Here is a 17,769-nt window from a genome sequence, read left to right as displayed (position 1 = left end):
GCAGCGGCACAGACAGCTGCAGCGGCACAGGAGCTATCAAACAGAGCTGTAAACAGGGGAGTTTGAGTGGGAGTACTGTTGGAGGAGAAGGTATTTGTGTGTGTTTGGTTTTGTATTGGTGGTATCTGTATGTGTAGGGGCTTTGTGCTGGGAGAGAAGCGGAGCCCTGATTAGGGGGCGGGGCTTCACTGACTAGTGGTCCTATAAAGGTAGCAGCCAGTCAGGTAGCGGCACAGACAGCTGCAGCAGCACAGGAGCTAGCAAACAGAGCTGTAAACAGGGGAGTTTGAGTGGGAGTTCTTTTGGAGGAGAAGGTATTTGTGTGTGTGTGTGTGTTTGGTTTTGTATTGTTAGTATCTGTATGTGTAGGGGCTTTGTGCTGGGAGAGAAGCTGAGCCCTGATTAGGGGGCGGGGCTTCCCTGACTAGGGGTCCTATAAAGGTAGCAGCCAGTCAGGCAGCGGCACAGGAGCTAGCAAACAGAGCTGTAAACAGGGGAGTTTGAGTGGGAGTTCTGTTGGAGGAGAAGGTATTTGTGCGTGTTTTTGTATTGGTATTATCTGTATGTGTAGGGGCTTTGTGCTGGGAGAGAAGCTGAGCCGTGATTAGCGGGCGGGGCTTCATTGACTAGGGGTCCTATAAAGGTAGCAGCCAGTCAGGCAGCGGCACAGACAGCTGCAGCGGCACAGGAGCGAGCAAACAGAGCAGTAAACAGGGGAGTTTGAGTGGGAGTTCTGTTGGTGGAGAAGGTATTTGTGTGTGTTTTTTTTATTGGTAGTATCTGTATGTTTTGGGGCTTTGTGCTGGGAGAGAATATGAGCCCTGATTAGTGGGCTGGGCTTCCCTGACTAGGGGTCCTATAAATGTTGCAGCCAGTCAGGCAGCGGCACAGGAGCTATCAAACAGAGCTGTAAATAGGGGAGTTTGAGTGGGAGTTCTGTTGGAGTAGAAGGTATTTGTTTGTGTTTGGTTTGTATTGGTAGTATCTGTATGTGTAGGGGCTTTGTGCTGGGAGAGAAGCTGAGCCGTGATTAGGGGGCGGGGCTTCACTAACTAGGGGTCCTATAAAGGTATCAGCCAGTTAGGCAGCGGCAAAGACAGCTGCAGCGGCACAGGAGCTAGCAAACAGAGCTGTAAACAGGGGAGTTTGAGTGGGAGTTCTGTTGGAGTAGAAGGTATTTGTGTGTGTTTGGTTTTGTATTGGTAATATCTGTGTGTGTAGGGGCTTTGTGCTGGGACAGAAGCTGAGCCCTGATTAGGGGGCGGGGCTTCACTGCCTACGGGTCCTATAAAGGTAGCAGCCAGTCAGGCAGCAGCACAGGAGCTAGCAAACAGAGCTGTAAACAGGGGTTTGAGTGGGAGTTCTGTTGGTGGAGAAGGTATTTGTGTGTGTTTGGTTTTGTATTGGTAGTATCTGTGTGTGTAGGGGCTTTGTGCTGGGACAGAAGCTGAGCCCAGATTAGGGGGCGGGGCTTCACTGACTAGGGGTCCTATAAAGGTAGCAGCTAGTCAGGCAGCGGCACAGACAGCTGCAGCGGCACAGGAACTAGCAAACAGAGCTGTAAACAGGGGAGTTTGAGTGGGAGTTCTGTTGGAGGAGAAGGTATTTGTGTGTGTTTGGTTTTTTATTGGTAGTATCTGTATGTGTCGGGGCTTTGTGCTGGGTGAGAAGCTGAACCCTGATTAGGGGGCGGGGCTTCACTGACTAGTGGTCCTATAAAGGTAGCAGCCAGTCAGGTAGCGGCACAGACAGCTGCAGCAGCACAGGAGCTAGCAAACAGAGCTGTAAACAGGGGAGTTTGAGTGGGAGTTCTTTTGGAGGAGAAGGTATTTGTGTGTGTTTGGTTTTGTATTGTTAGTATCTGTATGTGTAGGGGCTTTGTGCTGGGAGAGAAGCTGAGCCCTGATTAGGGGGCGGGGCTTCCCTGACTAGGGGTCCTATAAAGGTAGCAGCCAGTCAGGCAGCGGCACAGGAGCTAGCAAACAGAGCTGTAAACAGGGGAGTTTGAGTGGGAGTTCTGTTGGAGGAGAAGGTATTTGTGCGTGTTTTTGTATTGGTATTATCTGTATGTGTAGGGGCTTTGTGCTGGGAGAGAAGCTGAGCCGTGATTAGGGGGCGGGGCTTCACTGACTAGGGGTCCTATAAAGGTAGCAGCCAGTCAGGCAGCGGCACAGACAGCTGCAGCGGCACAGGAGCTAGCAAACAGAGCTGTAAACAGGGGAGTTTGAGTGGGAGTTCTGTTGGTGGAGAAGGTATTTGTGCGTGTTTTTGTATTGGTATTATCTGTATGTGTAGGGGCTTTGTGCTGGGAGAGAAGCTGAGCCGTGATTAGGGGGCGGGGCTTCACTGACTAGGGGTCCTATAAAGGTAGCAGCCAGTCAGGCAGCGGCACAGAGAGCTGCAGCGGCACAGGAGCTAGCAAACAGAGCTGTAAACAGGGGAGTTTGAGTGGGAGTTCTGTTGGAGGAAAAGGTATTTGTGTGTGTGTTTGGTTTTGTATTGGTGGTATCTGTATGTGTAGAGGCTTGGAGGGGCTTTGTGCTGGGAGAGAATATGAGCCCTGATTAGTGGGCGGGGCTTCCCTGACTAGGGGTCCTATAAAGGTTGCAGCCAGTCAGGCAGCGGCACAGGAGCTATCAAACAGAGCTGTAAATAGGGGAGTTTGAGTGGGAGTTCTGGTGGAGGAGAAGGTATTTGTGTGTGTTTGGTTTGTATTGGTAGTATCTGTATGTGTAGGGGCTTTGTGCTGGGAGAGAAGCTGAGCCGTGATTAGGGGGCGGGGCCTCACTGACTAGGGGTCCTATAAAGGTATCAGCCAGTCAGGCAGCGGCAAAGACAGCTGCAGCGGCACAGGAGCTAGCAAACAGAGCTGTAAACAGGGGAGTTTGAGTGGGAGTTCTGTTGGAGTAGAAGGTATTTGTGTGTGTTTGGTTTTGTATTGGTAGTATCTGTGTGTGTAGGGGCTTTGTGCTGGGACAGAAGCTGAACCCTGATTAGGGGGCGGGGCTTCACTGCCTACGGGTCCTATAAAGGTAGCAGCCAGTCAGGCAGCGGCACAGGAGCTAGCAAACAGAGCTGTAAAAAGGGGTTTGAGTGGGAGTTCTGTTGGTGGAGAAGGTATTTGTGTGTGTGTTTGGTTTTGTATTGGTAGTATCTGTATGTGTAGGGGCTTTGTGCTGGGAGAGAAGATGAGCCCTGATTAGGGGGCGGGGCTTCCCTGACTAGGGGTCCTATAAAGGTATCAGCCAGTCAGGCAGCGGCACAGACAGCTGCAGCGGCACAGGAGCTATCAAACGGAGCTGTAAACAGGGGAGTTTGAGTGGGAGTTCTTTTGGAGGAGAAGGTATTTGTGTGTGTTTTTGTATTGGTATTATCTGTATGTGTAGGGGCTTCGTGCTGGGAGAGAAGCTGAGCCGTGATTAGGGGGCGGGGCTTCACTGACTAGGGGTCCTATAAAGGTAGCAGCCAGTCAGGCAGCGGCACAGACAGCTGCAGCGGCACAGGAGCTAGCAAACAGAGCTGTAAACAGGGGAGTTGGGGTGGGAGTTCTGTTGGTGGAGAACGTATTTGTGTGTGTGTTTGGTTTTGTATTGGTAGTATCTGTATGTTTTGGGGCTTTGTGCTGGGAGAGAATATGAGCCCTGATTAGTGGGCGGGGCTTCCCTGACTAGGGGTCCTATAAAGGTTGCAGCCAGTCAGGCAGCGGCACAGAAGCTATCAAACAGAGCTGTAAATAGGGGAGTTTGAGTGGGAGTTCTGTTGGAGTAGAAGGTATTTGTGTGTGTTTGGTTTTGTATTGGTAGTATCTGTGTGTGTAGGGGCTTTGTGCTGGGACAGAAGCTGAGCCCAGATTAGGGGGCGGGGCTTCACTGACTAGGAGTCCTATAAAGGTAGCAGCTAGTCAGGCAGCGGCACAGACAGCTGCAGCGGCACAGGAGCTAGCAAACAGAGCTGTAAACAGGGGAGTTTGAGTGGGAGTTGTGTTGGAGGAGAAGGTATTTGTGTGTGTGTTTGGTTTTGTATTGGTAGTATATGTATGTGTCGGGGCTTTGTGCTGGGAGAGAAGCTGAGCCGTGATTAGGGGGCGGAGCTTCCCTGACTAGGGGTCCTATAAAGGTAGCAGCCAATCAGGCAGCGGCACAGACAGCTGCAGCAGCACAGGAGCTAGCAAACAGAGCTGTAAACAGGGGAGTTTGAGTGGGAGTTCTTTTGGAGGAGAAGGTATTTGTGTGTGTGTGTGTGTTTGGTTTTGTATTGTTAGTATCTGTATGTGTAGGGGCTTTGTGCTGGGACAGAAGCTGAGCCCTGATTAGGGGCGGGTCTTCACTGACTAGGGGTCCTATAAAGGTAGCAGCCAATCAGGCAGCGGCACAGGAGCTATCAAACAGAGCTCTAAATAGGAGAGTTTGAGTGGGAGTTCTGTTGGAGGAGAAGTTATTTATGTGTGTTTGGTTTTGTATTGTTAGTATCTGTATGTGTAGGGGCTTTGTGCTGGGAGAGAAGCTGAGCCCTGATTAGGGGGCGGGGCTTCCCTGACTAGGGGTCCAAAAAAGGTATCAGCCAGTCAGGCAGCGGCACAGAGAGCTGCAGCGGCACAGGAGCTAGCAAACAGAGCTGTAAACAGGGGAGTTTGAGTGGGAGTTCTGTTGGAGGAGAAGGTATTTGTGTGTTTGGTTTTGTATTGGTAGTATCTGTATGTGTAGGGGCTTTGTGCTGGGAGAGAAGCTGAGCCGTGATTAGGGGGCGGGGCTTCACTGACTAGGGGTCCTATAAAGGTATCAGCCAGTCAGGCAGCGGCACAGACAGCTGCAGCGGCACAGGAGCTAGCAAACAGAGCTGTAAACAGGGGAGTTTGAGTGGGAGTTCTGTTGGAGTAGAAGGTATTTGTGTGTGTTTGGTTTTGTATTGGTAGTATCTGTGTGTGTAGGGTCTTTGTGCTGGGAGAGAAGGTGAGCCCTGATTAGGGGGCGGGGCTTCCCTGACGAGGGGTCCTATAAAGGTAGCAGCCAGTCAGGCAGCGGCACAGGAGCTAGCAAACAGAGCTGTAAACAGGGGAGTTTGAGTAGCAGTTCTGTTGGAGGAGAAGGTATTTGTGTGTGTTTGGTTTTGTGTCGGTGGTATCTGTATGTGTAGAGGCTTTGTGCTGGGAGCGAAGATGAGCCCTGATTAGGGGCGGGGCTTCACTGACTGGGGTCCTATAAAGGTAGCAGCTAGTCAGGCAGCGGCACAGACAGCTGCAGCGGCACAGGAGCTAGCAAACAGAGCTGTAAACAGGGGAGTTTGAGTGGGAGTTCTGTTGGAGGAGAAGGTATTTGTGTGTGTGTGTGTGTTTGGTTTTGTTTTGGTAGTATCTGTATGTGTAGGGGCTTTTTGCTGGGAGAGAAGCTGAGCCCTGATTAGGGGGCGGGTCTTCACTGACTAGGGGTCCTATAAAGGTAGCAGCCAATCAGGCAGCGGCACAGGAGCTAGCAAACAGAGCTGTAAACAGGGGAGTTTGAGTGGGAGTTCTCTTGGAGGAGAAGGTATTTGTGGGTATTTGGTTTTGTATTGGTAGTATCTGTATGTGCAGGGGCTTTGTGCTGGGAGAGAAGCTGAGCCCTGATTAGGGGGCGGGGCTTCCCTGACTAGGGGTCCTATAAAGGTAGCAGCCAGTCAGGCAGCGGCACAGGAGCTAGCAAACAGAGCTGTAAACAGGGGAGTTTGAGTGGGAGTTCTGTTGGAGGAGAAGGTATTTGTGTGTGTGTGGTTTTGTATTGGTGGTATCTGTATGTGTAGAGGCTTGGAGGGGCTTTGTGCTGGGACAGAAGATGAGCCCTGATTAGGGGGCGGGGCTTCCCTGACTAGGGGTCCTATAAAGGTAGCAGCCAGTCAGGCAGCGGCACAGGAGCTAGCAAACAGAGATGTAAACAGGGGAGTTTGAGTGGGAGTTCTGTTGGAGGAGAAGGTATTTGTGTGTGTTTGGGTTTGTATTGGTAGTATTTGTATGTGTAGAGGCTTTGTGCTGGGAGAGAAGCTGAGCCCTGATTAGGGGGCGGGGCTTCCCTGACTAGGGGTCCTATAGAGGTAGCAGCCAATCAGGCAGCGGCACAGACAGCTGCAGCGGCACAGGAGCTAGCAAACAGAGCTGTAAACGGGGGAGTTTGAGTGGGAGTTCTGTTGGAGGAGAAGGTATTTGTGTGTGTGTGGTTTTGTATTGGTAGTATCTGTATGTGTAGAGGCTTTGTCCTGGGAGAGAAGCTGAGCCCTGATTAGGGGGCGGGGCTTCCCTGACTAGGGGTCCTATAAAGGTAGCAGCCAGTCAGGCAGCGGCACAGGAGCTAGCAAACAGCTGTAAACAGGGGAGTTTGAGTGGGAGTTCTGTTGGAGGAGAAGGTATTTTTGTGTGTTTGGGTTTGTATTGGTAGTATTTGTATGTGTAGAGGCTTTGTGCTGGGAGAGAAGCTGAGCCCTGATTAGGGGGCGGGGCTTGACTGACTAGGGGTCCTATAAAGGTAGCTGTCAGTCAGGCAGCGGCACAGACAGCTGCAGCGGCACAGGAGCTAGCAAACAGAGCTGTAAACAGGGGAGTTGGAGTGGGAGTTCTGTTGGAGGAGAAGGTATTTGTGTGTGTTTGGTTTTGTATTGTTAGTATCTGTATGTGTAGGGGCTTTGTGCTCGGAGAGAAGCTGTGCACTGATTAGAGGGCGGGGCTTCCCTGACTAGGGGTCCTATAAAGGTAGGAGCCAGTCAGACAGCGGCACGGACAGCTGCAGCGGCACAGGAGCTAGCAAACAGAGCTGTAAACAGGGGAGTTTGAGTGGGAGTTCTGTTGGAGTAGAAGGTATTTGTGTGTGTTTGGTTTTGTATTGGAAGTATCTGTGTGTGTAGGGGCTTCGTGCTGGGACAGAAGTTGAACCCTGATTAGGGGGCGGGGCTTCACTGACTAGGGGTCCTATAAAGGTAGCAGCCAGTCAATCAGCGGCACAGACAGCTGCAGCGGCACAGGAGCTAGCAAACAGAGCTGTAAACAGGGGAGTTTGAGTGGGAGTTCTGTTGGAGGAGAAGGTATTTGTGTGTGTTTGGTTTTGTATTGGTATTATATGTATGTGTCGGGGCTTTGTGCTGGGAGAGAAGCTGAGCCCTGATTAGGGGGCGGGGCTTCCCTGACTAGGGGTTCTATAAAGGTTGCAGCCAGTCAGGCAGCGGCACAGGAGCTATCAAACAGAGCTGTAAACAGGGGAGTTTGAGTGGGAGTACTGTCGGAGTAGAAGGTATTTGTGTGTGTTTGGTTTTGTATTGGTAGTATCTGTGTGTGTAGGGGCTTTGTGCTGGGACAGAAGCTGAGCCCTGATTAGGGGGCGGGGCTTCACTGACTCGGGGTCCTATAAAGGTAGCAGCCAGTCAGGCAGCGGCACAGGAGCAAGCAAACAGAGCTGTAAACAGGGGAGTTTTAGTGGGAGTTCTGTTGGAGGAGAAGGTATTTGTGTGTGTTTGGTTTTGTATTGGTAGTATCTGTATGTGTAGGGGCTTTGTGCTGGGACAGAAGATGAGCCCTGATTAGGGGGCTGGGCTTGCCTGACTAGGGGTCCTATAAAGGTAGCAGCCAGTCAGGCAGCGGCACAGGAGCTAACAAACAGAGCTGTAAACAGGGGAGTTTGAGTGGGAGTTCTGTTGGAGGAGAAGTTATTTGTGTGTGTTTGGTTCTGTATTGGTGGTATCTGTATGTGTAGAGGCTTGTAGGGGCTTTGTGCTGGGAGAGAAGCTGAGTCCTGATTAGGGGGCGGGGCTTCACTGACTAGGGGTCCTATAAAGGTAGCACCACAAACAAGTGCAGCGGCACAGGACCTAGCAAACAGAGCTGTAAACAGGGGAGTTTGAGTGGGAGTTCTGCTGGAGGAGAAGGTACTTGTGTGTGTGTTTGGTTTTGTATTGGTAGTTTCTGTATGTGTAGAGGCTTGGAGAGGCTTTGTGCTGGGAGAGAAGCTGAGCCCTGATTAGGGGGCGGGGCTTCACTGACTAGGGCTCCTATAAAGGTAGCAGCACAGACAGCTGCAGTGGCACAGGAGCTAGCAAACAGAGCTGTAAACAGGGGAGTTTGAGTGGGAGTTCTGTTGGAGGAGAAGGTATTTGTGTGTGTTTGGTTTTGTATTGGCAGTATCTGTATGTGTAGGGGCTTTGTGCTGGGAGAGAAGCTGAGTCCTGATTAGGGGGCGGGGCTTCACTGACTAGGGGTCCTATAAAGGTAGCAGCACAAACAGGTGCAGCAGCACAGGAGCTAGCAAACAGAGCTGTAAACAGGGGAGTTTGAGTGGGAGTTCTGTTGGAGGAGAAGGTATTTCTGAGTGTGTTTGGTTTTGTATTGGTAGTTTCTGTATGTGTAGAGGCTTGGAGAGGCTTTGTGCTGGGAGAGAAGCTGAGTTCTGATTAGGGGGCGGGGCTTCACTGACTAGGGGTCCTATAAATGTAGCAGCCAGTCAGGCAGTGGCACAGATAGCTGCAGCGGCACAGGAGCTAGCAAACAGAGGTGTAAACAGGGGAGTTTGAGTGGGAGTTCACTTGGAGGAGAAGATATTTGTGTGTGTTTGGTTTTGTATTGGTAGTGTCCCTATGTGTAGGGGCTTTGTGCTGGGAGAGAAGCTGAGCCCTGATTAGGGGGCGGGGCTTCACTGACTAGGGGTCCTATAAAGGTAGCAGCCAGTCAGGCAGCGGCACAGACAGCTGCAGCGGCACAGGAGCTAGCAAACAGAGCTGTAAACAGGGGAGTTGGGGTGGGAGTTCTGTTGGTGGAGAAGGTATTTGTGTGTGTGTTTGGTTTTGTATTGGTAGTATCTGTATGTTTTGGGGCTTTGTGCTGGGAGAGAAGCTGAGCCGTGATTAGGGGGCGGGGCTTCCCTGACTAGGGGTCCTATAAAGGTAGCAGCCAATCAGGCAGCGGCACAGACAGCTGCAGCGGCACAGGAGCTAGCAAACAGAGCTGTAAACAGGGGAGTTTGAGTGGGAGTTCTGTTGGAGGAGAAGGTATTTGTGTGTGTGTGGTTTTGTATTGGTGGTATCGGTATGTGTAGAGGCTTGGAGGGGCTTTGTGCTGGGACAGAAGATGAGCCCTGATTAGGGGGCGGGGCTTCCCTGACTAGGGGTCCTATAAAGGTAGCAGCCAGTCAGGCAGCGGCACAGGAGCTAGCAAACAGAGATGTAAACAGGGGAGTTTGAGTGGGAGTTCTGTTGGAGGAGAAGGTATTTGTGTGTGTTTGGGTTTGTATTGGTAGTATTTGTATGTGTAGAGGCTTTGTGCTGGGAGAGAAGCTGAGCCCTGATTAGGGAGCGGGGCTTCCCTGACTAGGGGTCCTATAGAGGTAGCAGCCAATCAGGCAGCGGCACAGACAGCTGCAGCGGCACAGGAGCTAGCAAACAGAGCTGTAAACGGGGGAGTTTGAGTGGGAGTTCTGTTGGAGGAGAAGGTATTTGTGTGTGTGTGGTTTTGTATTGGTAGTATCTGTATGTGTAGAGGCTTTGTCCTGGGAGAGAAACTGAGCCCTGATTAGGGGGCGGGGCTTCCCTGACTAGGGGTCCTATAAAGGTTGCAGCCAGTCAGGCAGCGGCACAGGAGCTATCAAACAGAGCTGTAAACAGGGGAGTTTGAGTGGGAGTACTGTCGGAGTAGAAGGTATTTGTGTGTGTTTGGTTTTGTATTGGTAGTATCTGTGTGTGTAGGGGCTTTGTGCTGGGACAGAAGCTGAGCCCTGATTAGGGGGCGGGGCTTCACTGACTCGGGGTCCTATAAAGGTAGCAGCCAGTCAGGCAGCGGCACAGGAGCAAGCAAACAGAGCTGTAAACAGGGGAGTTTGAGTGGGAGTTCTGTTGGAGGAGAAGGTATTTGTGTGTGTTTGGTTTTGTATTGGTAGTATCTGTATGTGTAGGGGCTTTGTGCTGGGACAGAAGATGAGCCCTGATTAGGGGGCTGGGCTTGCCTGACTAGGGGTCCTATAAAGGTAGCAGCCAGTCAGGCAGCGGCACAGGAGCTAACAAACAGAGCTGTAAACAGGGGAGTTTGAGTGGGAGTTCTGTTGGAGGAGAAGGTATTTGTGTGTGTTTGGTTCTGTATTGGTGGTATCTGTATGTGTAGAGGCTTGTAGGGGCTTTGTGCTGGGAGAGAAGCTGAGCCCTGATTAGGGGGCGGGGCTTCACTGACTAGGGCTCCTATAAAGGTAGCAGCACAGACAGCTGCAGTGGCACAGGAGCTAGCAAACAGAGCTGTAAACAGGGGAGTTTGAGTGGTAGTTCTGTTGGAGGAGAAGGTATTTGTGGGTGTTTGGTTTTGTATTGGTAGTATCTGTATGTGCAGGGGCTTTGTGCTGGGAGAGAAGCTGAGCCCTGATTAGGGGGCGGGGCTTCCCTGACTAGGGGTCCTATAAAGGTAGCAGCCAGTCAGGCAGCGGCACAGGAGCAAGCAAACAGAGCTGTAAAGAGGGGAGTTTGAGTGGGAGTTCTGTTGGAGGAGAAGGTATTTCTGAGTGTGTTTGGTTTTGTATTGGTAGTTTCTGTATGTGTAGAGGCTTGGAGAGCCTTTGTTCTGGGAGAGAAGCTGAGTTCTGATTAGGGGGCGGGGCTTCACTGACTAGGGGTCCTATAAATGTAGCAGCCAGTCAGGCAGTGGCACAGATAGCTGCAGCGGCACAGGAGCTAGCAAACAGAGGTGTAAACAGGGGAGTTTGAGTGGGAGTTCACTTGGAGGAGAAGATATTTGTGTGTGTTTGGTTATGTATTGGTAGTATCTGTATGTGTAGAGGTTTGGAGGGTCTTTGTGCTGGGAGAGAAGTTGAGCCCTGATTAGGGGGCGGGGCTTCACTGACTAAGGGTCCTATAAAGGAGCAGCCAGTCAGGCAGCAGCACAGGAGCTAGCAAACAGAGCTGTAAACAGGGGAGTTTGAGTGGGAGTTCACTTGGAGGAGAAGATATTTGTGTGTGTTTGGTTTTGTATTGGTAGTGTCCGTATGTGTAGGGGCTTTGTGCTGGGAGAGAAGCTGAGCCCTGATTAGGGGGCGGGGCTTCACTGACTAGGGGTCCTATGAAGGTAGCAGCCAGTCAGGCAGCGGCACAGACAGCTGCAGCGGCACAGGAGCTAGCAAACAGAGCTTTAAACCGGGGAGTTTGAGTGGGAGTTCTGTTGGAGGAGAAGATATTTGTGTGTGTTTGGTTTTGTATTGGTGCTATCTGTTTGTGTAGGGGCTTTGTTCTGGGAGAGAAGCTGAGCCCTGATTAGGGGGCGGGGCTTCACTGACTAAGGGTCCTATAAAGGAGCAGCCAGTCAGGCAGCAGCACAGGAGCTAGCAAACAGAGCTGTAAACAGGGGAGTTTGAGTGGGAATACTGTTGGAGGAGAAGGTATTCCTGTGTGTTTGGTTTTGTATTAGTAGTATCTGTATGTGCAGGGTCTTTGTGCTGGGAGAGAAGCTGAGCCCTGATTAGGGGGCGGGGCTTCACTGACTAGGGGTCCTATAAAGGTAGCAGCCAGTCAGGCAGTGGCACAGGAGCTAGCCAACAGACTGTAAACAGGGGAGTTTGAGTGGGAGTTCCGTTGGAGGAGAATGTATCTGTGTTTGTTCGGTTTTGTATTGGTAGTATCTGTATGTGTAAAGGCTTGGAGGGGCTTTGTGCTGGGAGAGAAGTTGAGCCCTGATTAGAAGGCGGGGCTTCACTGACCAGGGGTCCTATAAAGGTAGCAGCCAGTCAGGCAGCGGCACAGACAGCTGCAGCGGCACAGGAGCTAGCAAACAGAGCTTTAAAAAGTGGAGTTTGAGTGGGAGTTCTGTTGGAGGAGAAGGTATTTGTGTGTGTTTGGTTTTGTATTGGTAGTATCTGTATGTGTAGGGGCTTTGTGCTGGGAGAGAAGCTGAGCCCTGATTAGGGGGCGGGACTTCACTGACTAGGGGTCCTATAAAGGGAGCAGCCAGTCAGGAAGCGGCACAGACAGCTGCAGCGGCACAGGAGCTAGCAAACAGAGCTGTAAACAGGGGAGTTTGAGTGGGAGTTCTGTTGGAGGAGAAGGTATTTGTGTGTGTGTTTGGTTTTGTATTGGTAGTATCTGTATGTGTAGAGGCTTGGAGGGGCTTTGTGCTGGGACAGAAGCTGAGCCCTGATTAGGGGGCGGGGCTTCCCTGACGAGGGGTCCTATGAAGGTAGCAGCCAGTCAGGCAGCGGAAAGGACAGCTGCAGCGGCACAGGAGCTAGCAAACAGAGCTGTAAACAGGGGAGTTTGACTGGGAGTTCTGTTGGAGGAGAAGTTATTTGTGTGTGTGTTTGGTTTTGTATTGGTAGTATCTGTATGTGTAGATGCTTGGAGGGGCTTTGTGCTGGAAGAGAAGCTGAGCCCTGATTAGGGGGCGGGGCTTCACTGACTAGGGGTCCTATAAAGGTAGCAGCACAGACAGTTGCAGCGGCACAGGAGCTAGCAAACAGAGCTGTAAACAGGGGAGTTTGAGTGGGAGTTCTGTAGGAGGAGAAGGTATTTGTGTGTGTGTTTGGTTTTGTATTGGTAGTTTCTGTATGTGCAGAGGCTTTGTGCTGGGAGAGAACCTGAGCCCCGATTAGGGGGCGGGGCTACACTGACTTGGGGTTCTATGAAGGCAGCGGCACAGACAGCTGCAGCGATACAGGAGCTAGCAAACAGATCTGTAAACAGGGGAGTTTGAGTGGGAGTTCTGTTGGAGGAGAAGGTATTTGTGTGTGAGTTTGGTTTTGTATTGGTAGTATATGTATGTGTAGAGGCTTGGAGGGGCTTTGTGCTGGGAGAGAAGCTGAGCCCTGATTAGGGGGCGGGGCTTCCCTGACTAGGGGTCCTATAAAGGTAGCAGCCAGTCAGGCAGCGGCACAGGAGCTAGCAAACAGAGCTGTAAACAGGGGAGTTTGAGTGGGAGTTCTGTTGGAGGAGAAGGTATTTGTGTGTGTTTGCTTTTGTATTGGTAGTATCTGTATGAGCAGAGGCTTGGAGGGGCTTTGTGCTGGGAGAGAAGCTGAGCCCTGATTAGGGGGCGGGGCTTCACTGACTGGGGACCTATAAAGGGAGCAGCCAGTCAGGCAGCGGCACAGACAGCTTCAGCGGCACGGGAGCAAGCAAACAGAGCTGTAAACAGGGGAGTTTGAGTGGGAGTTCTGTTGGAGGAGAAGGTATTTGTGTGTGTTTGGTTTTGTATTGGTAGTATCTGTATGTGTAGAGGCTTGGAGGGTCTTTGTGCTGGGAGAGAAGCTGAGCCATGATTAGGGGGCGGAGCTTTACTGACTAGGGGTCCTATGAAGGTAGCAGCCACTCAGGCAGCGGCACAGACAGCTGCAGCGGCACAGGAGCGAGCAAACAGAGCTGTAAACAGGGGAGTTTGACTGGGAGTTCTGTTGGAGGAGAAGGTATTGGTGTGTGTTTGGTTTTGTATTGGTAGTGTCCGTATGTGTAGGGGCTTTGTGCTGGGAGAGAAGCTGAGCCCTGATTAGGGGGCGGGACTTCACTGACTAGGGGTCCTCTAAAGGTATCAGCCAGTCAGGCAGCGGCACAGACAGCTGCAGCGGCACAGGAGCTAGCAAACAGAGCTGTAAACAGGGGAGTTTGAGTCGGAGTACTGTTGGAGGAGAAGGTATTTGTGTGTGTTTGGTTCTGTATTGGTAGTTTCTGTATGTGTAGAGGCTTGTAGGGGCTTTGTGCTGGGAGAGAAGCTGAGCCCTGATTAGGGGGCGGGGCTTGCCTGACTAGGGGTCCTATAAAGGTAGCAGCCAGTCAGGCAGCGGCACAGGAGCTAACGAACAGAGCTGTAAACAGGGGAGTTTGAGTGGGAGTACTGTTGGAGGAGAAGGTATTTGTGTGTGTTTGGTTCTGTATTGGTAGTTTCTGTATGTGTAGAGGCTTGGAGAGGCTTTGTGCTGGGAGAGAAGCTGAGTTCTGATTAGGGGGCGGGGTTCACTTACTAGGGGTCCTATAAATGTAGCAGCCAGGCAGTGGCACAGACAGCTGCAGCAGTACAGGAGCTAGCAAACAGAGCTGTAAACAGGGGAGTTTGAGTGTGAGTTCTGTTGGAGGAGAAGGTATTCGTGTGTGTTTGGTTTTGTATTGGTAGTATCCGTATGTGTAGGGGCTTTGTGCTGGGAGAGAAGCTGAGTCCTGATTAGGGGGCGGGGCTTCACTGACTAGGGGTCCTATAAAGGTAGCAGCACAGACAGGTGCAGCGGCACAGGAGCTAGGAAACAGAGCTGTAAACAGGGGAGTTTGAGTGTGAGTTCTGTTGGAGGAGAAGGTATTTGTGTGTGTTTGGTTTTGATTTTGGTATCTGTATGTGCAGGGGCTTTGTGCTGGGAGAGAACCTGAGCCCTGATTAGGGGCCGGGGCTACACTGACTTGCGGTTCTATGAAGGCAGCAGCTCATCAGGCAGCGGCACAGGAGCTAGCAAACAGATCTGTAAACAGGGGAGTTTGAGTGGGAGTTCTGTTGGAGGAGAAGGTATTTGTGTGTGTGTTTGGCTTTGTATTGGTAGTATATGTATGTGTAGAGGCTTGGAGGGGCTTTGTGCTGGGAGAGAAGCTGAGCCCTGATTAGGGGGCGGGGGTTCCCTGACTAGGGGTCCTATAAAGGTAGCAGCCAGTCAGGCAGCGGCACAGGAGCTAGCAAACAGAGCTGTAAACAGGGGAGTTTGAGTGGGAGTTCTGTTGGAGGAGAAGGTATTTGTGTGTGTTTGGTTATTTATTGGTAGTATCTGTATGTGTAGAGGCTTGGAGGGGTTTTGTGCTGGGAGAGAAGCTGAGCCCTGATTAGAAGGCGGGGCTTCACTGACTAGGGGTCCTATAAAGGGAGCAGCCAGTCAGGCAGCGGCACAGGAGCTAGCAAACAGAGGTGTAAACAGGGGAGTTTGAGTGGGAATTCTGTTGGAGGAGAAGGTATTCGTGTGTGTTTGGTTTTGTATTGGTGGTATATGTATGTGCAGGGGCTTTGTGCTGGGAGAGAAGCTGTACCCTGATTAGGGGGCGGGGCTACATTGACTTGGGGTTCTATAAAGGCAGCAGCTAGTCAGGGAGCGGCACAGACAGTTGCAGCGATACAGGAGCTAGCAAACAGATCTGTAAACAGGGGAGTTTGAGTGGGAGTTCTGTTGGAGGAGAAGGTATTTGTGTGTGTGTAGGGTTTTGTATTGGTGGTATCTGTACGTGTAGGGGCTTTGTGCTGGGAGAGAAGCTGAGCCCTGATTAGGGGGCGGGGCTTCACTGTCTAGGGGTCCTATAAAGGTAGCAGCACAGACAGCTGCAGTGGCACAGGAGCTAGCACAGAGAGCTGTAAACAGGGGAGTTTGAGTGGCAGTTCTGTTGGAGGAGAAGGTATTTGTGTGTGTTTGGTTCTGTATTGGTAGTATCTGTATGTGTAGAGGCTTGTAGGGGCTTTGTGGTGGGAGAGAAGCTGAGTCCTGATTAGGGGCGGGGCTTCACTGACTAGGGGTCCTATAAAGGGAGCAGCCAGTCAGGCAGCGGCACAGGAGCTAGCAAACAGAGCTGTAAACAGGGGAGTTTGAGTGCGAGTTCTGTTGGAGGAGAAGGTATTTGTGTGTGTTTGGTTATGTATTGGTGGTATCTGTATGTGTAGAGGCTTGGAGGGGCTTTGTCCTGGAGAGAAGCTGAGCCCTGATTAGAAGGCGGGGCTTCACTGACTAGGGGTCCTATAAAGAGAGCAGCCAGTCAGGCAGCGGCACAGGAGCTAGCAAACAGAGGTGTAAACAGGGGAGTTTGTGTGAGTTCTGTTGGAGGAGAAGGTATTCGTGTGTGTTTGGTTTTGTATTGGTAGTATCCGTATGTGTAGGGGCTTTGTGCTGGGAGAGAAGCTGAGTCCTGATTAGGGGGCGGGGCTTCACTGAGTAGGGGTCCTATAAAGGTAGCAGCACAGACAGGTGCAGCGGCACAGGACCTAGCAAACAGAGCTGTAAACAGGGGAGTTTGAGTGTGAGTTCTGTTGGAGGAGAAGGTATTCGTGTGTGTTTGGTTTTGTATTGGTGGTATCTGTATGTGTAGAGGCTTGTAGGGGCTTTGTGCTGGGAGAGAAGCTGAGCCCTGATTAGGGGGCGGGGCTTCACTGACTAGGGGTCCTATAAAGGGAGCAGCCAGTCAGGCAGCAGCACAGGAGCTAGCAAACAGAGCTGTAAACAGGGGAGTTTGAGTGTGAGTTCTGTTGGAGGAGAAGGTATTCGTGTGTGTTTGGTTTTGTACTTGTAGTATCCGTATGTGTAGGGGCTTTGTGCTGGGAGAGAAGCTGAGTTCTGATTAGGGGGCGGGGCTTCACTGACTAGGGGTCCTATAAAGGTTGCAGCCAGTCAGGCAGCGGCACAGACATCTGCAGCGGCACAGGAGCTAGCAAACAGAGCTGTAAACAGGGGAGTTTGAGTGGGAATTCTGTTGGAGGAGAAGATATTTGTGTGGGTTTGGTTTTGTATTGGTGGTATCTGTATGTGTAGGGGCTTTGTGCTGGGAGAGAAGCTGAGCCCTGATTAGGGGGCGGGGCTTCACTGACTAAGGGTCCTATAAAGGGAGCAGCCAGTCAGGCAGCAGCACAGGAGCTAGCAAACAGAGCTGTAAACAGGGGAGTTTGAGTGTGAGTTCTGTTGGAGGAGAAGGTATTTGTGTGTGTTTGGTTTTGTATTGGTAGTATCTGTATGTGTAGGGGCTTTGTGCTGGGAGAGAAGCTGAGCCCTGATTAGGGGGCGGGGCTTCACTGACTAGGGGTCCTATAAAGGGAGCAGCCAGTCAGGAAGCGGCACAGACAGCTGCAGCGGCACAGGAGCTAGCAAACAGAGCTGTAAACAGGGGAGTTTGAGTGGGAGTTCTGTTGGAGGAGAAGGTATTTGTGTGTGTGTTTGGTTTTGTATTGGTAGTTTCTGTATGTGTAGAGGCTTGGAGGGGCTTTGTGCTGGGAGAGAAGCTGAGCCCTCATTAGGGGGCGGGGATTACTGACTAGGGGTCCTATAAAGGTAGCAGCCAGTGAGGCAGCGGCACAGGAACTAGCAAACAGAGCTGTAAACAGGGGAGTTCTGTTGGAGGAGAAGGTATTTGTGTATGTTTGGTTTTGTATTGGTAGTATCTGTATGTGTAGAGGCTTGGAGGGGCTTTGTGCTGGGACAGAAGCTGAGCCCTGATTAGGGGGCGGGGCTTCCCTGACTAGGGGTCCTATGAAGGTAGCAGCCACTCAGGCAGCGGCAAGGACAGCTGCAGCGGCACAGGAGCTAGCAAACAGAGCTGTAAACAGGGGAGTTTGAGTGGGAGTTCTGTTGGAGGAGAAGTTATTTGTGTGTGTGTTTGGTTTTGTATTGGTAGTATCTGTATTTGCAGGGGCTTTGTGCTGGTAGAGAAGCTGAGCCCTGATTAGGGGGCGGGGCTTCACTGACTAGGGGACCTATGAAGGTAGCAGCGAGTCAGGCAGCGGCACAGACAGCTGCAGTGGCACAGGAGCTAGCAAACAGAGCTGTAAACAGGGGAGTTTGAGTGGGAGTTCTATTGGAGGAGAAGGTATTTGTGTGGGTTTGGTTTTGTATTGGTGGTATCTGTATGTGTAGGGGCTTTGTGCTGGGAGAGAAGCTGAGCCCTGATTAGGGGGCGGGGCTTCCCTGGCTAGGGGTCCTATAAAGGTTGCAGCCAGTGAGGCAGCGGCACAGGAGCTAGCAAACAGAGCTGTAAACAGGGGAGTTCTCTTTTAGGAGAAGGTATTTGTGTATGTTTGGTTTTGTATTGCTAGTATCTGTATGTGTAGAGGCTTGGAGGGGCTTTGTGCTGGGAGAG

This window comes from Lepidochelys kempii, chromosome 21, assembly GCF_965140265.1.
Source record: "Lepidochelys kempii isolate rLepKem1 chromosome 21, rLepKem1.hap2, whole genome shotgun sequence".
Lineage (NCBI taxonomy): Eukaryota > Metazoa > Chordata > Testudines > Cheloniidae > Lepidochelys > Lepidochelys kempii.
Note: the sequence above shows the minus strand (reverse complement) of the source record.